We start from the raw sequence: 22794 nt of genomic DNA, 5'->3' as shown, positions 1-22794 counted from the left end.
TTAAAACGCACTTATATAGCACAAATAATTTCCGGACTATAAAACACTACCACTCATTTTGAAAAGTGCGGCTTATATGTTGATTTATTTGGGTTAATAGGTAGCACTTTATTTGACAGCGGTGTCATAAGACTGCCATAAGACCGCCATAATTATGACATGACACTGTCATGGGCATTAACGAATGCTTATGACAGATGTCATTAAGTGTCATCCGGCAAGTTATGTCACTAACTCCAATTATGTGCAACTCGGATTTTTTACATCCATTCTAAAGTGAGATAATTTGCCGGATGACACATCTGTCATAAGCATTCATTAATGCTCATGATTAGAGGTCGACCGATATGGGATTTTTAAATGCCGATATCTAAAACATTTTTTAGCCGATTTTGTCAGCCACTACACATTTTTTTAAAGCACGTACTGTACATTATGAAAGCCGATTAAAAAAAATGCTTCAAGTTCAACAGCTTCAGATTTACAATGATGACCTGAGACTTAAAGGATTAATTCGGTCTAGTGCTACCAAACCAATGACCGCAGCACTTCTTTTTATGATTATACACACTCAGCAAGAACAGTCCATTTTTTTCTAATAATTAAACCCACCAGGACGTCACAATGAGATGTAATGAAATGAGAGTGAGAGTTTAAGAGGATGCTTGCCATGCTAAAGCTAATGCTAACACTACAAGTTACATTTAGAGTGTAAGCATCACTCAGTAAACACATTTGAAGGCTAAGAAACATTGCATATTCTCTGATGCAAGATAAAGAAAAATCTTACAATATTTACAAAACAGGAAAGCCTAAAGGCTTCCTGTAGCGGCCTGCCTTCAAGCCGCTGCAGGGTCCTACTGGGTTGCCTACTATCAGTCAGTGGCAGCTACAGTGGCGCACACAGATGCCTTATCAAAATCTATTTTAATGTGCTTTTTTTTTTTTGTTTGTTTTGTTCAATCGGCAAAGGGCCAATGTTGGAAAAAAGTCCATATATCGGCCTGATATACAGTATATCAGCCTAGCTCTACTCATGACAGTGTCGTGTCATAGTTATAATGGTCTTAAGACAGTCTTATGACACCCCTGTCAAATAAAGTCTCACCGATTAATATCTTTTGGTGTAACTATCCCATAATACAGTGAGGACAACTGCGGCTTATAGTCCGATACAGCTTAGCTATCAATAAATGCTGTTTTCTTGTCATATTTAGTGGGTGGTATTTTATAGTCAGATGGATGCTTTATAGTCCAAATATTGTCATAGGTGAGAATTAACATGGGCAGACTCGACCCCAGAATTCCGTTAAGGTTAAAGATGAAAAATAAAAATCAACCCCTGAGTTATTTTTCCTTGGCAACATATTGGTGTGTGGCCTATCATGAGTAGATTGCGTAAATTCACCAAAAAAGTCTAGAGAAGCCATGCACCAAAACATAAAGGTCTATTATTTTTGTCTTAAACTGCCCTTGTGGTGTACTTTCCAAAGGGACTTGTCAGCTGGGTATTAGCTCCTGGAATTCTTTAAAATTCAGTCTGCGATTCAGTCTTACAAAGTTTGGCCAGTCTGTCTAACATGATGAAGCTACACATAAAATGTCCCAACAAGCCATACCAGAAAACAGACAAGAAGTCTGACATTTTACTTTGATGCAAACATTTTAAAGGTTATTTCCAGAGTCTATTGCTTCGAGATTTAGGAGTAGCTAGTTTCACTTAGAAACTTGAAATTTGGTGGACACCACTCGTCACTATTAAGAGTAGATGCTTGAACAAACTAAATAAATTAAAAAAAAAAAAGTCCTGCCCAAAAATGTGCAGGGCGTTTGCCAATTTTATTTGTAGCATCCATTGTGAGCTCACTTTGGCCATTAACAGAATTCCTTTAAAGCTAAACATACCCAAAAGTAATTTGTCTGTGCCCACCCTGATTAAGATCAAGGGCTCATCCAGTACCTGTATGCCCCCCACCCGTCCCATTTAAGTGCTGGTGCAGAGGTCATGATGCAGTGAGGCTGAGAAAACAAGCAAAGCTGCGGCGCGGTCAAGCAGCCAGGTCAAGGACCATAAGAACCCCCCTTGTGGGTCATTAATGATTAATGTAAGCCGAGGCCCGCCGCTGAAGGCCATGACTAAAAACAAAGAGAGCGGGGAGGGGGTAAAAGGGTTGCGGTGGGTTTTCTACATCAAACTCTGGTTCCGCTCACTGCGTTTTTTCCGACGCTCCAGCAGGCACAGACACAACAAGTGGATAGCGGCCCGGCGACACTCTTACGGCAATAGCAGCGCTCTACAGTGTGCCGGTCATTTCCCATGATGCAACGCAGTCCGTTACGAGCGGAGCCAGATGAAAGACGAGCTAAGGGGGGGCTTAGCGCAGCTCAGAAGGCCTCACAAACCCCCTCATGTATGAAAGTAGATAGCTCCCAATGTGATATTATATCAAAAGGGACGGTTGTTAAAAAAAAAAAAAAAAAAAAAAAAAAAAATGGACTCTTGCACACTTATAAAGTCTACACGATAATACTATTGTTTTTTTCACTCAAGAATATGGCAGCAACAGTGGCAGTCAGGGGACCAGTTTAGAACTCAACCACCTAATGTAGATCTTGTCATTTGTATAATCAAGAACTATTGCCATTTAAAAGAATGAATTGCTAACATGCTAATTGCTGACAAAGGTGTCTAAACTGCAACCTGGGGGCCATTGTGAAAAGGTTGTGACACCTTAACTCCCAACAGGTGGGTCCCTGGTTTAAAATACTAGGCTTACTAATAAACTGGATTTATATTCAAGCTTTTAAATATGCAGCACAAAACATCTACAACCTTTATACAAGTGAATAGTTCAGTAACAGAGGCAAACATATTTTTTCCAGTTTTTCTTTTTGTCAAGATGCCAAGCGTAAACATCACATATTTTGAAGAATAATCACTAAATATTTTCATTCTCTGGAGTTGTTTGCCCCTATTTTCCTTTTGAATGTGGGGACGCGATATGGTTATGGCTCAGTGCATTGGGTAGGTAGCTGGCTACAGGAATGAGGGCTATTGCAAAATCTGCAAAAATCCATGACTATTTACCACGTTTATCAGATAGTGTAGCTGTGGTTTCGCAATTTTACAGAACAACACTTTTACTATTTGATGTACCGTGTTTACTTAAATTATTACGTGAAAGAACGTCAAAGTTATCATTGAATCTTTGTGCATGCAGTCATCAGTGGAAATAGTTTGGGCACTACAACATTACAAAAGTAGTAACACGGGTACAGAAAACACTCTGAAACATTGATAAGGATTTGACATCTTGCACCTCATTCAAATTAACAGTGCAACGGTTCGCAGTTCAAAGCTGAACCGTACGGTTCGCCCTGTACGGTTCAATACGCCTTTATGAACTGCGCCTTTTCGGTTTTACAATTAATTTATCCCGAATGCTTGTGGAATGAGTTGATCGAGCTCTGTGTGCCTGTGTGTGACGTGAAGCACAGCTGTGGAGAAATTCCGCCCCGCAAGTAAATGTCCGATCGCTGTCAAGCACCTGTGTAATGGAAGCCGAGTAACGCCCTCTCTCGCTTACGAGCGAAGTGAAAGTGAAACAAGAAAGAAAACAAAAAGCTATGGCGAGCGGAGGAGTGGAGAGACCGAATTTTGAGGAAGCACCGGCTTCTTTCAAATTTGCTGTGTGGCAACATTTCAGTTTCCCCGTGGACAACAATGCAGAGGGAGAGAAAATATTGAAAAAAAAAAAACAATTTGCAAGCAATGCGCAGTGCTTGTTCCCTATGCTAATGGCAACACTTATAACATGACTCCGGCACCTCAGCCGGCATCACCCACAGATATCACTTTCTCAGAGTAGGACAACCCCGAAGATGACACCAGTGAAAACACAAGGCGGGCTTCGTTAATTTATTTGCAACGCTTGACCCGCGTTACATTGTTCCCTCGCGGACATATTTCTCCAACAACGTAATCCCCGACATTTATGAAATGGCACGCAAAGCCATCGAACATGATTCCCTGAAGCACATAGCTTCGCCCTGACCACTGATAGTTGGACGTCCTGTGCTACAGAGTGCTACTACCTAACTGTGACGGTCCACTATAATTCCTACCTGTCAAGTTGTACTGTCTCGGTGTAATTTGTACAAGTGAGCACTGATTTTTAGACGTGTACGCCATACGTTACGTTCAAAATCTGTATGTTTTTTGTGCATTACATTTCTTTCCTCCGTTCCGATTTTGTCACCGTTTCGGCAACGAGACAATGTGCGTTAATACGTTGGTTGAAATACCCGAAAAAAAGTCAGAGACACGGAGGGAAGAGTGTTTGTTGTGACGCTGTAGCAAACGCGATGCTAGGCTAAGTGGCTCCAATATTTCCTGACTGTAGCCGACAGCCTACAATCTACCCCTAGATATCTCATGCATATAAAACTACATGCAAAATGACAGACTCGGTAGCGTTAGTAAACAGCCGCCATTTTAGAGCAGTAAACTTCTCAGAAAGGCTCTGTTGTAGTGAACCTTCCTAGCGAACCTAAGTAACTTTTGATCTAAAATACTCCTAAATCGGCAATATCTTGACTTGAGTCTATCTTTAAAGGATGAAACAATTTTAAAATTTTCACATGTCGAAAGTGCACAGAAGGGAACTAATGCAAAAACGGGAGCAATTTTATCAACTTTACAACGGTTGATTCACAACATTAAATAACCTCCAAACATAGCAAAGGTTACTATGTTTTTTTTTTGTCCCTCCCCCCCCCCCAAAAAAAAAAAAATATGAAAGGTAACACCAGTTACTTTGCCAGGTAACTTTTTTACTACTGTGTGTGTATTTCAGTAGGCAGTCGCTACACAAGCCAAAGAGCTAAGAGGCATTTTAACAGTAAAAAATGTTTACATTTTAAGTGTTTATTTTATTTTCTTAAAAGCAAAATAAAGGCAGTTTAAAAAAAAAAAAAATTTTTAATGCAAACCGAAACTGAAGCGAAACCGTGATCCCAAAACCGAGGTTCAAACCGAACCTTAGGCTAACTGAACCGTTGCGCCCATAATTTAAATACTCTTTCTAATTACATTTGCTCAAATAAGAACATGCTAACACTTGGCATGCTAATAAAAATCGGCAAAGCGCTGAGGCACAGTCATAACAATTTTACATCTTGGCATGCAGTTTAATACTATTTAAAGTAAGAACTGATTGAATGCGAAAATGCTTAGAATTGGTATGCTAAAGTTGTTCAACCAAAATAAAGTTGGTGCCAGTGGACAACATGGAATGGACAACCTTTGACATTGCAATCAATGAACTGGAGAGGTTGTTCTCTTGAGGGTGTGCGTGAAAGTGAAATCCGTATGTACGTCTCCACCTGCACTCTCTCAACACACGTCCATCTGAAACACGACTCTCAGCGTTATAAATGCACATTTGTCGCAACGCGTGTGCAGCCATTGTTGTCGCGCTAGGGTCAGTCGCAAAAAGCTGACAACGAGGCAGCGCCGCTCGGCACGGTGGCGCCACTGTACCACCTGACGACCTGACAGCAGACCTGACACACGTGCGAACGTGGCTTCCTGAAGATAGTAACAGCATAGTGTTGCTACTTTGAGGGATTTTGAACCAGCGAGTTTGTTGATGCTATATCCGCTTGTTGCTAGACAGAAGTCACCAGGCACACACACTTGTGCCCCATTTATTAGTCAAATAACTTATTAGGTGGGCTGCTTTTTCTCAGATTTTTAATTTTTTTTTTTAGATTTTTAACTTCTTTTGGCAGGATGTAATCCATTCAAATCATTACGAATGTTTGTCCTCTTTCCCAAAATGAAATGTGGTCCAATCATGTCACAGCTTTCTTTGACATCCACGAAATGGAATGCTAACGTATCAAACACGTTTTTCATTCACAGTGTGCACAGGTGTACCTAATGACGTGGTGGCTGAAAAATTGTGTTGCTGCTGCAGGGACTCTCGTGTATTCTATAACTTTTCCATGTGCATACTTTCCGATGGCGTGGAAGCAAATGAGCGGTGTCAGCAGGTCACTGACAAAAAAAAAAAAAAAACTGTCCTGCTTGGAAGCGCTGTATTCTTCCTGAAGTCTGATCCATCAAACACTCCCCTTCCAAGTGCACGTCTTCATTCATTCATTTCTTCATTCATTAATCAGAGAAGCATGTAATCACCATTAGGGACATCAAGAAAACTACTTTCTCTCACAGAAATGAAAATCAACTGACCTGGGTCCAGTAGCGCTATCATATATCATGGTTTTGACACACAAAAAAAAGTCAGAACTACAACAAAGAACCAGCTGTCACATTCTCAAGCAAGAATAAAACTTTCGAACCACAAGCCAGCACCATAAGTTAGACTAGAGTCCAGATCCAGAAGTTAGAACCTTTGTAAAGGACTATACAAACTGTACTGGACTGTCTCAGGAAATTAGAATATTGTGTATTCTAATTTCCTGAGACAGTCCTGTATATATACACAGGACTGTCTCAAAAAATTAGAATATTGTGTACTCTAATTTCCTGAGACAGTCCAGTACAGTAAGTGAGCGTTAAAAGTTAGAATGCAACAAGCCTTGCTAAAGTCAAAATCCAAATTTAACCATAGTCATATGAACAAAAATAGAAAACTAGCCAGAAACAGATGTGACCATTGATGAGATAACCGAAATCCAGAAGTAACAGAAATCCTGAGCCAGGTCAGATCACAACTAAGAGTTAGAACCAGAAGTCAGAACCAGTAGCTCTAACCAGAAGACACTTTTTAGGACTTGACTGCGGAACTCTGTTGCAAACTAAAACAGCAGCAAGAAAACTAAAACTAAAAATAATCTAGGGCTGTCAAATGATTAAAATTTTTAATCGAGTTAATCAGAGCTTAAAAATTAATTAATCGTAATTAATCGCAAGTCAAACCATCCATAAAATACGCCATATTTTTCTGTAAATTATTGTTGGAATGGAAAGATAAGACACAAGACTGATATTTACATTTAACATACTGTACACAGTACTGTATTTGTTTATTATAACAATAAATCAACAAGATTGCATTAACATTAACATTCTGTTTAAGCGATCCATGGATAGAAAGACTTGTAGTTCTTAAAAGATAAATGTTAGTACAAGTTATAGAAATTTTATATTATGTTAATGTTTTCGTTTTAATAAAATTTGCAAAATTTTCAATCAAAAAATAAACTAGTAGCTCGCCATTGTTGATGTCAATAATTACACAATTCTCATGGCGCTGAACCCATAAAATTAGTCGCACCCAAGCGCCAGCAGAGGGCGACAAAACTCCAAAAAACACAAGTAACAAGTGCACATGACTCTGAGCTGTCATTTTAATCTGTTTGAGTGGGGCATGTGCGTTAATTGCGTCAAATATTTTAACGTGATTAATCAAAAAATAATAATAATAAATACCGCCCGTTAACGCGATAATTTTGACAGCCCTAAAATAATCACAATGTCATCAGCTCAATTATTGGCCATTGTGACACTTTCAAGCATGAACACTGTCACTTTAACTGCATTGCCAGAAGATTTTGGACTGAGGGAAGTTTTACATGCTCCTTCTTATGCAAACAAAGCCTCAAAGCAGCTGAATGTGCTTGTTTGTTTGTTTTTTCCCCACAGACTTGTACATTTGCATGGCGTTGTCATGAACTCATGTTTATGAAAATGAAAGAGCGGGCTAACCAAAATGCAAAACAAAACTGCTTTTGCTTTGTGCACTTAATTCTAGAGATGTGACCGAATATTCGGCGCCGAAAACTATCTGCCGAAAATAGCTGAAAAATGCACTATCGGTAGAGATGTGACCGAAAATTTGGCCCTGAAAACTATTGGCCAGAAATGGCTATGGCTAATAATGCATTTTCGGTTTTCGTTCGGTTTTGAAGACTGAAAATTCACCACCGAATAGTGTGAAGAACCTTAGTCCTTTTGTGATGACGTCATCAAAACACAGCGAGAAGCAACACGCTTGCTGATACTATCTCGCTAACACTACTGGCTCACAGCCAACATGTTCCACTACAAATTCCAAACCGGGGAGATGTTGTCTGTAAACATTCGGTCTTCAAAACCGAAAACCGATAATGCTTTTTTAGCAGTTTTTGGCTGAATTTTCGGTCATATCTCTACTTAATTCTGATTAAGAATATTCATTACATGAAGGGAGAAAAAAAACAAGCATTCTTCCTCTTCTAAATGGGGCACGGGCCTGCTAGAGGCTATCCCAGCTGGGCATGAGGTACGGCACACCTGAACTGTTGGCCACCCAATCCTTCGGCACAAAGTGAAAATTCGAACATTAAACAACTGCAACAATTTCCTTTAAGGAAAGTGCTGCATCAATAATTTGTCTACTTTTCACGAAAGCTCAAAATCTATAGTTTTTTTTCCCTTTACAGAAGCATTCTGTCACAATTTCCCTAAAGTGTAGTTTTATTGTTTGTCTTTGTCTTCTTTTCACATAATCACAACATTAGGGAACATTGTTTTCCTATAATAAAAGCACTACATGTACAGCTCAACATCATTCAGACTTTTTACAAAAACTTAGCATCAAAAGGTTGTCCAGTTTTTAGGAAGACGAGTTCCTGTCAGCAGGAAGCCCCTTCTCCAAATGTATATAGTGACGTGAAGAAGAAAATTTGAAGAAATAGCTCCTTTGATTTAAGATCTGTTGAGTTTATCTGTGTGTACGTTTATACATGTGTCTGCCTCCATTGCTTGGGTACGTATGCACACATCCACACCCACAAAGACACACACACTTAAGCACACACAGAAGGGGTGCTGGCATTGTGCTTGGATTACATTAGAATGAAATGTCTGCAGCAGATGTTTGCCGGACTATCAAAACATGCACCCGTGTGACCTCAGACCCTGAGATACTTCAAGTGTATTGGCTCAGATAGCATCCAAACCCAATATAATTAGTAATAATGAGGGTTGCACTGAAATGGAAAAACTACGGCCGAAAACTTAACCAATAATTTAAAATATATATTTATAAAATATATTTTTCATATATGGTGGAAAAAACAGACAAGACTGAAAAAGCAGTTTCTGCTCTTGCACTCCTCTTTAAAAGAAACTTTATTTTAAGCAAAAATAACTGCTGTGTTTGATAGAATAATATGTCTATATGCTGCAATAGCAGATTCATGGCGCATTAAGCCCCCGAACTATTTTTAATTTGTCCGTTTTACCCTGGAAACCCCAGTTTACAGACGTCGCGTAACTGCTTTTGTTTCAACCCAGCCATAAAAAGAAGCTCAGTAATTATATCTATTATTTGAAATGTCTGTCATTTTTAGTTTAGAATCATTCATTCTCGTCTAATGATTAGTTAAAAAAAAAAAAAAAAAAACGACTTTGAAAAATTATTCACTCGCATATTACGTCACAATGAAAAAAATGGTGTCTGTAAAAAAAGGTCACGGATATCTACTAGGGTTGGGAATCTCTGGCATGAAGCCGATTCGATTTGTATCTAGATACACAGGTTACGATTCGATTAAAAAACGATACATTCTTAAAGCCGAGCAATTCGATACGATTTGATACAGTTTAAGAATGATACGGTTCGATACAGAGTGAAAACGATACGATAGTAAACATTTGTTGTGTGTGTTCGTACAGTATTCTAAACATATAAAAAAAGATTAAAGATTAAATTAAACAACAAAATTTCATACCAATGTTATGTTTTATTTTTTTATGAAAAATAAATAAATAAATAAAGCTTACTATATGACCGTCATTTTGTTGGATGGGATTGATAATAAAATAAAACTCCAGTGACAGACAACAATAAAGTGCAGTAATTTAATTTATGTATTTCCTGGTGTTTTGAACACAATGGGTAAGTAATTTAAGTGCAAACTTTCAACGTAAACATCTTACAAGCAAAACATATTAATTATATGCAGTAGCTCTAGAAAAAAAGAATTAAACCTACTAGTGTTATCATAAATAAATAATAAATTATGCTTTACCACTGGTATAATTGGGGGAATAAAAACATGGCATTTTAGACAGACAAGTCTATTATCATTACTTTAACCTTATACACAGCAAAGTCATTTACTTATGCCTGTGCTTCCACATTTTTTTATTCCTCATGACTGTCTATATCTTTTTTGAAGGGCAGATTTTTCTTGAGGAAGATCAACTGATCCACATGTTCATGTTTAAGTAGACTGCGTTTCGTAGAAACAATATGCCGCCCCTTCCACCATTGTAGTGGGTTATTTTTCAGGGTTAAAAACTCACAATCTCTGTACCGCTTCACACTTCACACTAGCTCTGTCCCATGCGAACAGATCTGGCTGCCTTCGTCACTTCAAAGTCCGGCTTTCGTTTTCCTGGGTGCGTTGAAAATCAATCGCTGCACGTCGCTGGCGTGGTGCGCAAACTGTCCATTGTTTTAGCATGTTGCTTCGTTGCCACTACTAGTTTCGTTTTGGGCTGTGAAGCAAACGCTACGGAGCGTGCGTTACAATGGTTTTGTTAGCTCTCACGTTGTTATAGTCGTGGCGTCTTTAATTCTGTTCTTTCATGCTCTCACCTCCAGTTAGGGTTCTGCTGTTTAAAAACATTTTTTTAAATGCCCTCCTGTTCAAAATTGTTCTTCCCCCAGAAAACTGAGATTTTAAGCTTTCCAATGATGTATCGGCCAATTTTGAAAGTTGGCCAAATTGGGGGTCTCAGAGCAGAGATTCAAGTCACCTGAGTGTTTTCCGCCATATACAGTGGTACCTCGACATACGATCACTTCGACACACGATCTTTTCGACATCCGACATTAAATTTCACTCGCAATTTGTTTCTACATCTGACGACATGCTCAAAATATGAAGATTTATGACAGGTCCGCAGTTTCTTTGTTTTCCCGCAAGACAGACGTGTGAATTTTCTTGTGCGTGAAATTAATGTGGGTTCCAAGAACAGCTGGTGAAAAAGGAAAAAGGTGATGCTTACCATTGAAATGAAGATGGAAATGATAGAAAAATATGAGCGTGGCGTGCGCGTCCGTGAACTGGCTCGATAATACGGCCGTACTGTCAATCTCGACGGTCCTCCTCCAACCTCCGTTTGCCAGTCTTTATAAGTTAAGGTGAGAATTATTATTACTGTCACATCGCCAAAGAAATTGCCAGGTTTTCCGGTTTTTAATCATTTATTTCAGAACTGTGCAACACAACACACCTACTGTCTGCCGCAGCTGACTCCATCAACAGAAGATGAAAAATGAAAGTAAAAACTCTAATGCACCTCACTCTGTCACGTCAGCCACGTGGTGCATTTAGGTACACCACGCAAAACACAACCGCCACATTAGAACCCCATTCGTTACATGATTTCAGGTATTATTATTATTACTATTATTACATTTTTATACCGATTTTGTATCATTTATTTGTTTTGCTCAGTGTAATTGCTATTTGCAATAGTACCAGCAGTAATTTTTAAGGATTTAGTGTAGGTTCTTGGGCAGTGGAACGAATTAATGGAATTATTATGGATTCTTATGAGAAAATCCTGCTCGACATACGACCATTTTGTAATTTGTATTCTGAACCAACATTGCAGTAAAAAGAAGACAAACTCACTGTTAGGAAAGTTGTGACAAATGTAGAGAGTGGGAACTAGGAACTATCAAATGCTATATTACTAAACACTTTTGAAAAGTTTTTATTTTATCTTTTCAAATCAGGAAATGTTTATTTTGCAAATAAATTTGCCTTGCCTTAACTGTGTTGTAATCCAACATTGAAAATGGAAGCATCTTATTTTGCTACCTGACTTAACTTCCATCCGCGAAAAAAAGGTGTCTAATTTTGCACATTAACACAAGTTTAATGTTTTCTTCTATTAATTCTGCACTTTAAGAAGAGCTGCATTTTAGGTTTAACCCAAATGGTGTGATAAAAAGACTTTTGGTTTTCCCTGCTGTACTAAACCTGTACCTAACTATGACCCTGATATGTATATATATATATATATATATATATATATATATATATATATATATATATATATATATATATATATCCATCCATCCATCCATCCATCCATCCATCATCTACTGCTTAATCCGGGGTTGGGTCGTGGGGGCAGCAGCTTAAGCAGGGAAGCTAAGACTTCCCTTTCCCCAGCCACTTCAACCAGCTCCTCCGGCGGGGTCCCAAGGCATCCAAACCAGATGCCCGAACCACCTCAACTGGCTCCTCTCAACGCGGAGGACCAACGGCTCGACACTCAGTCCCTCCCAGATGAAGCCAACAGCATCACATCATCTGAATAAGGCAGAGATGCAATGCTGAGGCCACCAAACCGGACACCCTCAACGCTTCAAAAGTGTTTCAGACCAAAACCGAAGCCACATTTTTAGTCACATTTCGGCCTAAATTTTTTCGGCCACTGATTTTTCGTTGCATCTTTCGTAATAATAAGTAATGCAATGGAGTTACAGTGGGGCAAATAAGTATTTACCAATTGTGCAAGTTCTCCTACTTGAAAAGATTAGAGGCCTGTGATTGTCAACACGGGTAAACCTCAACCATAAGAGACAGAATGTGGGGGAAAAAAATCACATTGTTTGATTTTTAAATAATTAATTTTCCAAATCGGAGTGGAAAATAAGTATTTGGTCACCGACAAACAAGCAAGATTTTCTGGCTGTAAAAGAGGTCTAACTTCTTCTAACGAGGTCTAACGAGGTCTAACGATGCTCCACTCGTTACCTGTATTAATGGAACCTGTTTTAACTCATTATTGGTATAAAAGACACCTGTCCACACTCCAAACTCCACTATGGCCAAGACCAAAGAGCTGTCAAAGGACACCAGAGACAAAATTGTAGACCTGCGCCAGGCTGGGAAGACTGAATCTGCAATAGGTAAAACGCTTGGTGTAAAGAAATCAACTGTGGGAGCAATTATTAGAAAATGGAAGACATACAAGACCACTGATAATCTCCCTCGATCTGGGGCTCCATGCAAGATCTCACCCCGTGGCGTCAAAATGATAACAAGAACGGTGAGCAAAAATCCCAGAACCACACGGGGGGACCTAGTGAATGACCTACAGAGAGCTTGGACCACAGTAACAAAGGCTACTATCAGTAACACAATGCGCCGCCAGGGACTCAAATCCTGCACTGCCAGATGTGTCCCCCTGCTGAAGAAAGTACACGTCCAGGCCCGTCTGCGGTTCGCTAGAGAGCATTTGGATGATCCAGAAGAGGACTGGGACAATGTGTTATGGTCAGATGAAACCAAAATAGAACTTTTTGGTAGGTTCTCGTGTTTGGAGGAGAAAGAATACTGAATTGCATCAAGAACACCATACCCACTGTGAAGCATGGGGTGGAAACATCATGCTTTGGGGCTGTTTTTCTTCAAAGGGACCAGGACGACTGATCAGTGTAAATAAAAGAATGAATGGGCCCATGTATCGAGAGATTTTGAGTGAAAATCTCCTTCCATCAGCAAGGGCATGGAAGATGAAATGTGGGTGGGTCTTTCAGCATGACAATGATCCCAAACACACAGCCAGGGCAACAAAGGAGTGGCTTGGTAAGAAGCATTTCAAGGTCCTGGAGTGGCCTAGCCAATCTCCAGATCTCAACCCCATAGAAAATCTGTGGAGGGAGTTGAAAGTCCGTGTTGCCCAACGACAGCCCCAAAACATCATTGCTCTAGAGCAGGGGTCTCCAACCCAGTCCTCAAGGCCCACTGTGGGTCCTGGTTTTTGTTCCAGCCGATCCATCAGAGACAGTTGAACCAATGAGGCTTCTACTAAAACAAGTCAAACCAGACTGCAATCAACTGATTGCACTTGTAAAACACCAGATTGGGGAAAAAGTGTTGTCATCTTGTTTTGTAGGAATGAAATCCTGCACCCACAGTGGACCTTTGTGGAATAGGTTGGGGACCCCTGCTCTAGAGGAGATCTGCATGGAGGAAGCGGCCAAAAATACCTGCAACAGTGTGTGAAAAGCTTGTGAAGAGTTACAGAAAACGTTTGGCCTCCATTATTGCCAACATAGGGTACATAACAAAGTATTGAGATGAACTTTTGGTATTGGCCAAATAATTATTTTCCACCATGATTTGCAAATAAATTCTTTAAAAATCAAACAATGCGAGGTTTACCCTTGTTGACAATTACAGGTCTCTCTAATATTTTCAAGTGGGAGAACATGCACAATTAGTGGTTGACTAAATACTTATTTGCCCCACTGTTTGTTTGAAACGCAAAAAACACAAATTATAATCGTGTAATAGTTCATAAAAGGCCATTAATAACATTAAAAAACATAAAATATACTCTAGTTTGTTATCGTAATTGTGGATTCATCTACAAGGCAAACTTTTACACATACTCTCATCTTTTTCCCAGGCATGCGTGTGTTTGTGCATATGTCCATCCAAAACTTTCAATTAGAAGCTGAAGTAGAAGCTCTGCGGCCACAAGCCTGTACGCCGAACTGGACTCTGTGATTAGAAATGTTTTCAAAGGACAGAAATGACTGAGAGATCCCATGGCAGTGAGAGGACAACGTGACAGGGAAATAAGGTAGGTCGACCACTTTGATACGGGAGTTTTGGTGACGATTATGACAACACCTGTCCTTTATTTATTCTTCTAATTGTAGCACCCAACCTTCAACCACACATAATCATCCCCCTCCCAAACAATAACATTCAAGCTTCAGCTTGACTTCCACCCTTCAAACACGGTTTTAGGCGGTACACATGGCTGCTGCTCATTTCCCTGCACATTATGAGTGTAACAAAGATAACACTTTTGTCTGTTTGTCCGTCTGTTCTTTGTTGGTCTTCCTGGCAAAACAAAAAAAAAGGGAACAGCCAGGATTGATCATTAACTCAACAGCCACCACACTGTCAACTCATGGGGGGAAAATGGACAAAGGCAAAGAGGAAGTGGAGAAATTAATCAACTTGATGATGGCATAGTGAGTAAGTCGAATGAGTTCAAATCGGGGAAATCCAGTTAGAGGTTCATTGTGTTTTGCCCTTGATCTAAACTGCCAAAGCAACAAAAACTATGCACCCTAGTGGTGGTCAGCAGTATATAATACAGTGGCACCTCGCCATACGAACACCTCGACATACGAATCCTTCCAACAGCCGACGTAAAATCTGACTCCACATTTGGCTCGACATTTGACGACATGCTCAAAATACGACGATATATGACAGCATTCAATGATTTACAACATTGTCGCAATTTCATTGTTTTCTCGCAAGACGGACGCAGAGAGATTTTCTTGTGAGAGAGATCAACATAAATCCCGAGAAAGGTAGTGGAGATGCTAAAAAAAGGAAAATGTTGACTCTTACCATTGAAATTAAGATGGAATTGATAGAAAAATATGAGCGAACTGGCTTGGAATATGTCTATGAGCTCGACAATCCTCCTCTGACCTCCGTTCACCAGTCTTTATAAGTTAAGGTGACATTTATTATTATTGTAACATAGGCAAGGAAGTCGACAACTTCGTCAGGTTTTTAAATCATTTATTCCAGAACTTGTGCAACACAAGACAACTACAGACACCCTTAAGGCCAAGTTATGCTTCCGCGTCAGACCTGCGCCGTCAAGGAAGACCTGATTTACGACCCTCTGCCGTAGCCTTTCTGGCTCCTTCTTTTTTCACCTCCGTTGTCAAACATTATTTTTCTACACGCAAAAATGGACCAAGCCTTCCCACTGGCTGGTTGTCGGACACGGCAAACAAATAGGGCTGGAGGGCTTTGCAGACCTCGGACAAAATGCTGGACGCAGTGCTCCCCGCCAGTTTGAAGCTAGCCGCCACAGCTTGCTGGTTTCCACCCTAGGCTAGAACTCTGTGCTGCATCAGAAGTCGGACAGACCACCTCGAAACCGTGTTCTGCATCGCCTGCGCCTCAACATTTGTACAGTATGATCAACATTTATTCAATGTTGATGATCTGAAGATCCATATTCAAGCGTTCTGTCTAGCATTGTTTATTTTTCTCCGTTAAACAAGATTAGAGGGAGTCAACGAGCATGCCCCAAAACCGTACAAACATAACGCAACACCCCTTTAGTTGCTTGGTGGTGAATTACAGAGCAACGCGTTCCCTCACTGCAGAACTATCGAATGCTCATCGACGCCGTAGTCACTTCGCCGTCACCGCAACGCAGGAGCATAACTCAGGCGAACATGAAAAAAAGTAAAAACTTCCCACTCTACCACACCTCTTTCTCTCTCGTCGGTCACACGGTGCATTCAGGAACAGCATGCAAAACACAACCGACACATTAGAACCTGATCCGTTACATTATCATTATTATTATAATGATCCCTCACTACTTATCGCTTCAAACTTCGCGCCCTCAGTCCATTGCAGATTTTTTTCAAAAAAAAATAAAAAATACGGATGAGCTGTCCTGAGCCAATCGCATTGTCTCACTCTCCCTCCTTACCTCTCCCTGCTCCTTGTTCGTCAGGCAGTGCACGTGCACTGGAGTTGCTTACTAAAGTTAACATTGATTGACGGATGTTTTGGTGTGATGTAGCCAGAGACATGAACTTCAAAGTGCTGCATGCGTCAATCATCATTTAACCTGTTAAACTGCTGCTGTAGCAACTCATTATGTGTAAGTGAGGAGCTTGAGCGGATTTGAGTGGACTCACTCAATGAAGCATTTAATAAAGCCAGGCATTTTTCTACTACTTTATTCTTGTTTAAAAAATGAATTCGGTGGGACAGTAACATGCTTAAAACTTATCATAAATATTACATTTGAAGTGCTTAAAAACCATTTCTTGATATATATATATACATATATATACAGTATATATATATATATATATATATATATATATACATATATGTATACACATTAGGGGTGGGCGATATGGCCTTAAACACGTATCACGATAAATTGAGCAGATTTACCTCGATAACGATAAATGACGATAAAGTCGCCCAAGCGGACTGTTATATAATTTGAAAATCTGAATCAATGCATGAAATACAGATGAACAGTTTCTTGTTGATTTAGTTACCAGCATTCAATTTGATATATTTAACAATTGTACATGCAGTCTAAACATTGTTTATAAAAATGTATTGTAAACAATAAGAATTCAAGTATGAGCATTTATAACGGCGTGTATGGCTTGAACAATGTACATTGTCAAAATCAATATGCCTGTTCAAACATGTCATTGTAACACAAATGACTTGCAGCTTGAACAGTACACTTCAAAAAGACAATTTATTGTTAATGGCTGCTGTGACATAATTATTCAATACAAGTGTTTACTTTATGGTTTCAGGGTTTTTTTTCCCCCCAGTGCATTTTTTAATAAATGCACGCATACATGAACCCCCAAACAGACAGACAGACACACATTAAAGCTATATTGATCTTCTGCAAATGAAACACTTTAGATTTTATGATAGCAATAATGACACAGAATTAAGCACATACAGAAAAATAGCTGGGGCCATTTCTCGGTCATATTATACGTTTCACCGTTGGATTGTGCTTTATGCTGAATGCTTTACCATCACAAAAGCTATCAGAGAAATCACACACAGTCAGATACAAAATAACGAAACATAGTAATTGCTAGATGCAGTCCGTGCCCAATCCACTCATAAAGTTCAGCCGTTTCGACAAGGTTAGAGCCGCTATCCGACTCCATCACGTTCATTTGTAGCGTTAGCCGCTAGCGGCCGCTAGCGTTAGCCTATGGCCTGGCTACCAGTAGAAAGCACTGAAAGCCCAATCTCCGGAAATCGTGAGAACAAGGGAGGACAGCAGGTGAAAGTCCGTCTGGATGCCACCAAGAGTCTACTAAATGTCGGGTGAAAGTTTGGCGAACCTCCCTTAAGCCACACTCCATCACGTTTTGCTTGTAGCGTTAGCTGCTAGCGTTAGCTAACCGGGCTTCTGTTTGATTGGCTTCCTGATGATCACGTGACTCCCTACGTAAGTACATTGGCTGCTTCCTTAAAGGGGAATGAACACATACGAACAACACAAAGTCAAAGCGGGATGAAAAGACTATTTTCTTGTTTAATTAATTTACCGAATTTACCGACATGGTCAAAATTACGTCGGTCATCGTGAAGAATTTCGGTGACGGTAAATTTTCGGTTTACCGTCCAGCTCTAACACACATACAGTATATATATACACATACATATACATACATATATATATACATACGCATATATACATACATATATACATATATGTACACACACACATATATACATATATATATACACATATATATACATACATATATACACATATATACATATATACACACACACACACACACATATATATATACTGTATATATATGCACATAAAAAAAATCTAAGTTATACTTTGGGGGAAAAAAATGAAAGAACATGTCTTATATGTGTCTGTTTCCATACACATTAAAAAAAAAAAATTATACTTTGGGGGAAAAAATGAAAGAACATGTCTTATATGTGTCTGTTTCCAATGCTAAATCTGAATAAATACATTGAACACAAAAGAAATATATATAGGCCTATATAAAATTTTGCGCCACTTTTTGGTTTTTCACTTTCCCCATTAAACACGAAAAACGAGGGATCACTGTATTATTACTACGATTTGTACTTATAATGTATTTGTTTTGCTATGTGTAATTGTTATTTGTAATTGTACCATTTAATAAGAATTTGGTGTCGGCTTTTGGGCTGTGGAACGAATTTATCAAATTATAATGTATGTGACCATTTCGACTTACAAACCAGGTCCTGGAATGAATAAAATTCGTATATAGAGGTACCACTGTATTATCTAATTAGATGTTGTACAAGTTCTTTCATTTTCCTTTTAATACCAAAGCATATTTTTTCTTTCAGCTCAAATAATATGTGAACTTGCAGCATTCACACAGTTAACAGTTTTATTTACTGTACTGTGTCATCTCACATTTACAGTAGCTGGTATTTTCCAAAGTGTAAAAGTTGAGCAAAAGCAGGACAGGATGGGACAAGATGAGGTAAGAACATTCATTCTTTTATGCCTGCCGAGGAACCACCCGCACCTCTACCCTGTCGTGAACGCTGGCACGACATGCAGTGGCATGCTTAGATCCAAAACAAAAAAACCCCAGGCCTTAGTAACAGAATGCCGCCCCTTACCACATACACACAATAAAAAAAAAACAAAAAAAAACATCTAAATACTTTAAGATAGTTAAAGAAGCCTTCACTGATTCACTATCAAGCGAAAAAGGATGACGACGTGAATGGCGTCAACGCACCCAAGGTGCTTCTCAGGGTGCAATCACGCACAGGTATTCCAGGTGTACACAGTGAAGAGAGGTGGACACCTGCATTCTCGCACACTACCCTCAATGACGACACGTCTGGAGGTGCGAGCATGCCGCAAAAACAGCAACCACGTCCGTGTGCGGGGTCAACATGACGATCAGATTAGCATGGATTGCAAGAAAAAGCAGCAAATGCTGATTGCTTTTAAATTCAATCTTCCAACCAATTGATTATACGGCGCCCTTGTATTAGCCCCGCTTTTTGAGCGACGGTCATTTTAATGAGCTTTTCATGAGCAGATAGCCGACACATTGATTTCACGCTGACTACAAACATTTCTCATGATGAGGACCACATAAGCACGACTGTGATATATTGGACCCTCATGTTACCTAATGAGATGAAATGCACATAACAAATATGATGGCAAATAAACATCAAATTCATTTGCAATGAGAGGGCTTGCAGTAATCATGGATGATGTTGAAGTTTCTTGAACTCCTTTTCCCGTTTCTTAAAATTCATTCAAATAGACTTTTTAAAATACATCTTTATTAGAAAAACAACTTTAAAAATAATTACTGTAAGTGATTTTAGTTTTTTTTTTCTTTAATAAACCTCCATTTTCTGTTGTACTTTCGTATATTTTATAGTTGGCTTTTTCATGATTTAGTTTAGCACTATTTAACTCTGTGTGCTGTGAGAGATCGTCAGAAAAATGGCATTTATTTTTTTTTACCTCATCAGGCGGAGTTGCAGTAGGAAGGAAACAGTAGGTAGAAGGTTGTGGTAGTGTGCAGATGAGCAAAGTATTGCTCGTGTCGCGTTCAATAACTGCTCGGATTTCTGGCCATCAACCACCTTGCTGTCTGCGACAATGTGGACCCTGACACGTCTATAGACCCCACTCACATGACGTCACAACCACGCCTCCGCGCCATATTGTCCGTCAGCTCGTCGTGTTTACGCCTTACGTAAATTCCTCCTATTATGGCGTGTTTTTCTGCTCGTTAACATTAATAATCAAAATGGTGAAGGCGTGTGTGGCGGCTGGTTGCAGTAACAGAGAAGATAGACGGAGAGACATGAAGTTCTACCGTATTCCGAGAGACCCGGAGAGGAGAGCGAGATGGACTGCTGCAATTCGACAAGAAAACTGGGCACCAAACGATCACCACAGATTATGTAGTAGTCATTTTATATCTGGTAAGATGCATTTAATATATATTTAGAGGGTTTTGGGCTGACAACCACAATTAAAATCATTGCGAGGCTAATCGCCAACAACATACAGTTTCAAATTCAAGATGCTTATTTCTTCCACCATCATTATTTTTTGAATACTATTTAGCTGGTAACAAGTGAAAGAAGCTGGCCTCGTCTACGGATCATCAGATAAACAGGGGTGTCCAAACTTTTTGCAAAGGGGGCCAGATTTGGTGTGGTAAAAATGTGGGGGGCTACCTTGGCTGATTTACGTAGAACAATATATTTAAACAAATTTTAGCAAGCCCTTCTGTGTGTCACATTTGCTTTATTATTATTATTTTTAATTCATAATTTCAACAATCTCGCCTTTGTGGCGTTCTCTTTCGATACTCGGGCTCTTGCGAAATACTGCTGCTGTGAAATTAAACTAGTTTCAAGTTGCTTTCATTTCTCGCTGCGTTTCTTCCCTGTAATGTTGTCGTACATGTCAGCGTGTCTTGTTTGGTAATATCGCGTCACATCGAACTCTTTGCAAACAGCGACTGTCTCTTTGCAAATGAGGCAGACACAGTTATTGCGGATTTTATTGAAGAAATAGTCCAATATCCACCTATCCTTGAAGCGTCGGCCATCGCAGTCAACCTTTTTTTTAATTGATTGTCGCCATTTTAGAAAATTGGAAGTAAAGGGTCACACAGGGTAATGTTGCTTAGAGTGCTGCTCTTAAAGTTTTTCAAAGTTTCGTGACAATAGGCTAAGTTTCTGTGGACAAGATAGATGTAGATATCAGGGTAGCAGATGTCAGGCAGAGACGGCGAAGACAGCGGGTCGAAAAATATCGATTTAGGCATCAAATATGGAGCTGGCGAATGGATCGACCAAAGCTTTTCCACATAACGCCTTTTATGCAACACATCCAATGAGTTTACGGCGTCTGAAAGCACCGGGGCTTCCATGAATTGCACTATAAATTGCACGATAAATTGAGACCATTGAGAATACGGACACACAATGACGGACAATATGGCGGCACAATACAGCGACACGTCATTGTGTGACGTTGGTCAGTGGGGTCTATTGTACATCATTTGATTAGACTCGTCAAGTGTCGATATACACGAAAGTGTCCTTTCCATTTCATCCATATGTGACGACCGTCAATCCTCCCATTGTGTTTTATTCCAACACATTGTGGAGGACAGCAAGGTGGCTGACTGCTATAAATCCGAGCAGTTCTTGAACGCAACACGAACAACTATCAAACAGCGCCATGGTACCAAGCATGCTAAAACGTCATCTCCAAACGAAACACCCATCGCTTCAAAACAAGTCTATTTTGTTAGGCTTTGTGAAAAAGTCAATGAGAAAGCCTTCAAAGCCAGTTACCTTGTTGTGGAACTTGTTGCTAAATCCAAAAAGTCCCACACGATCATAGAGACATTAATACTACCTGCCCACAAAGCTATTTTCAGCGAGATGTTCGGCCCTGATGCGGTTAAAGACTTTGCTGAAGTCCCCCTGTATGATAATTCTGAGCTTTTCAAGCCTAACTGCTATAAAAAAAAAAAAAATTAAAACAGAGCAAATGAGAGCTGTTGAAGAAGATTCCTGCCAGGATATCGGCTTTGTGTTCATCAAAACAGGCTCAAGTTTCACACTGAGTAAGTATAAATATTGAGAAATTATTTTATAACTAAATATAATGTACAGAAAGTAATTTTCGAACATTTTTGGTTTGTGGTGTGCTAAAAGATTAGTATCTTTTCTCGTATTTACTGTTTGTATTACTCTAACACACTTAAGTTAATCAGAGAATATTATCTTTTCTCGTATTTACCGTTTGACTGTTTGTATTTATCCAGCATATTCAATATAATAAAAAGGCATTTAATCATAGTTTAGGACAACAAATAGAGTATATTCGGAGTATAAACGATGTGGGAGGGCGGTAAAAGAGCCCGAATGTTACTGACTGAGAGTGCAGGGTCAGCACAGCCTTATCATATCTGGAGAAGACAAACATCAAGAACGTCACGCTGACCGAGCGTCTCTATGCGCATCATGCAGCTGACTGAGCGAGACAAGCAGGGGATGGCCAAGACAGCTTTACCACCAAATCCTACCATGAGCTCTTCTGGAGGCCAATGGACAGTCCAGAACAATGACGGGACATCTTGTCTTGCCACAAGGAGCATCTGCTAACGA

The 22794-nt window shown here is 39.6% G+C and overlaps 1 protein-coding gene across 3 annotated transcripts in view; it reads right to left on the bottom strand.

Annotated features, from left to right (window-relative positions):
• The window catches only part of met (MET proto-oncogene, receptor tyrosine kinase), a 99864-nt gene that overhangs the window by 50445 nt on the left and 26625 nt on the right, over positions 1-22794 (bottom strand). The window lies entirely within an intron of this gene.

This window comes from Corythoichthys intestinalis, chromosome 5 (genome assembly GCF_030265065.1).
Source record: "Corythoichthys intestinalis isolate RoL2023-P3 chromosome 5, ASM3026506v1, whole genome shotgun sequence".
Lineage (NCBI taxonomy): Eukaryota > Metazoa > Chordata > Actinopteri > Syngnathiformes > Syngnathidae > Corythoichthys > Corythoichthys intestinalis.
The sequence above is the reverse complement of the archived record's forward strand: the minus strand, read 5'-3'. Positions and strand labels throughout refer to the sequence as shown.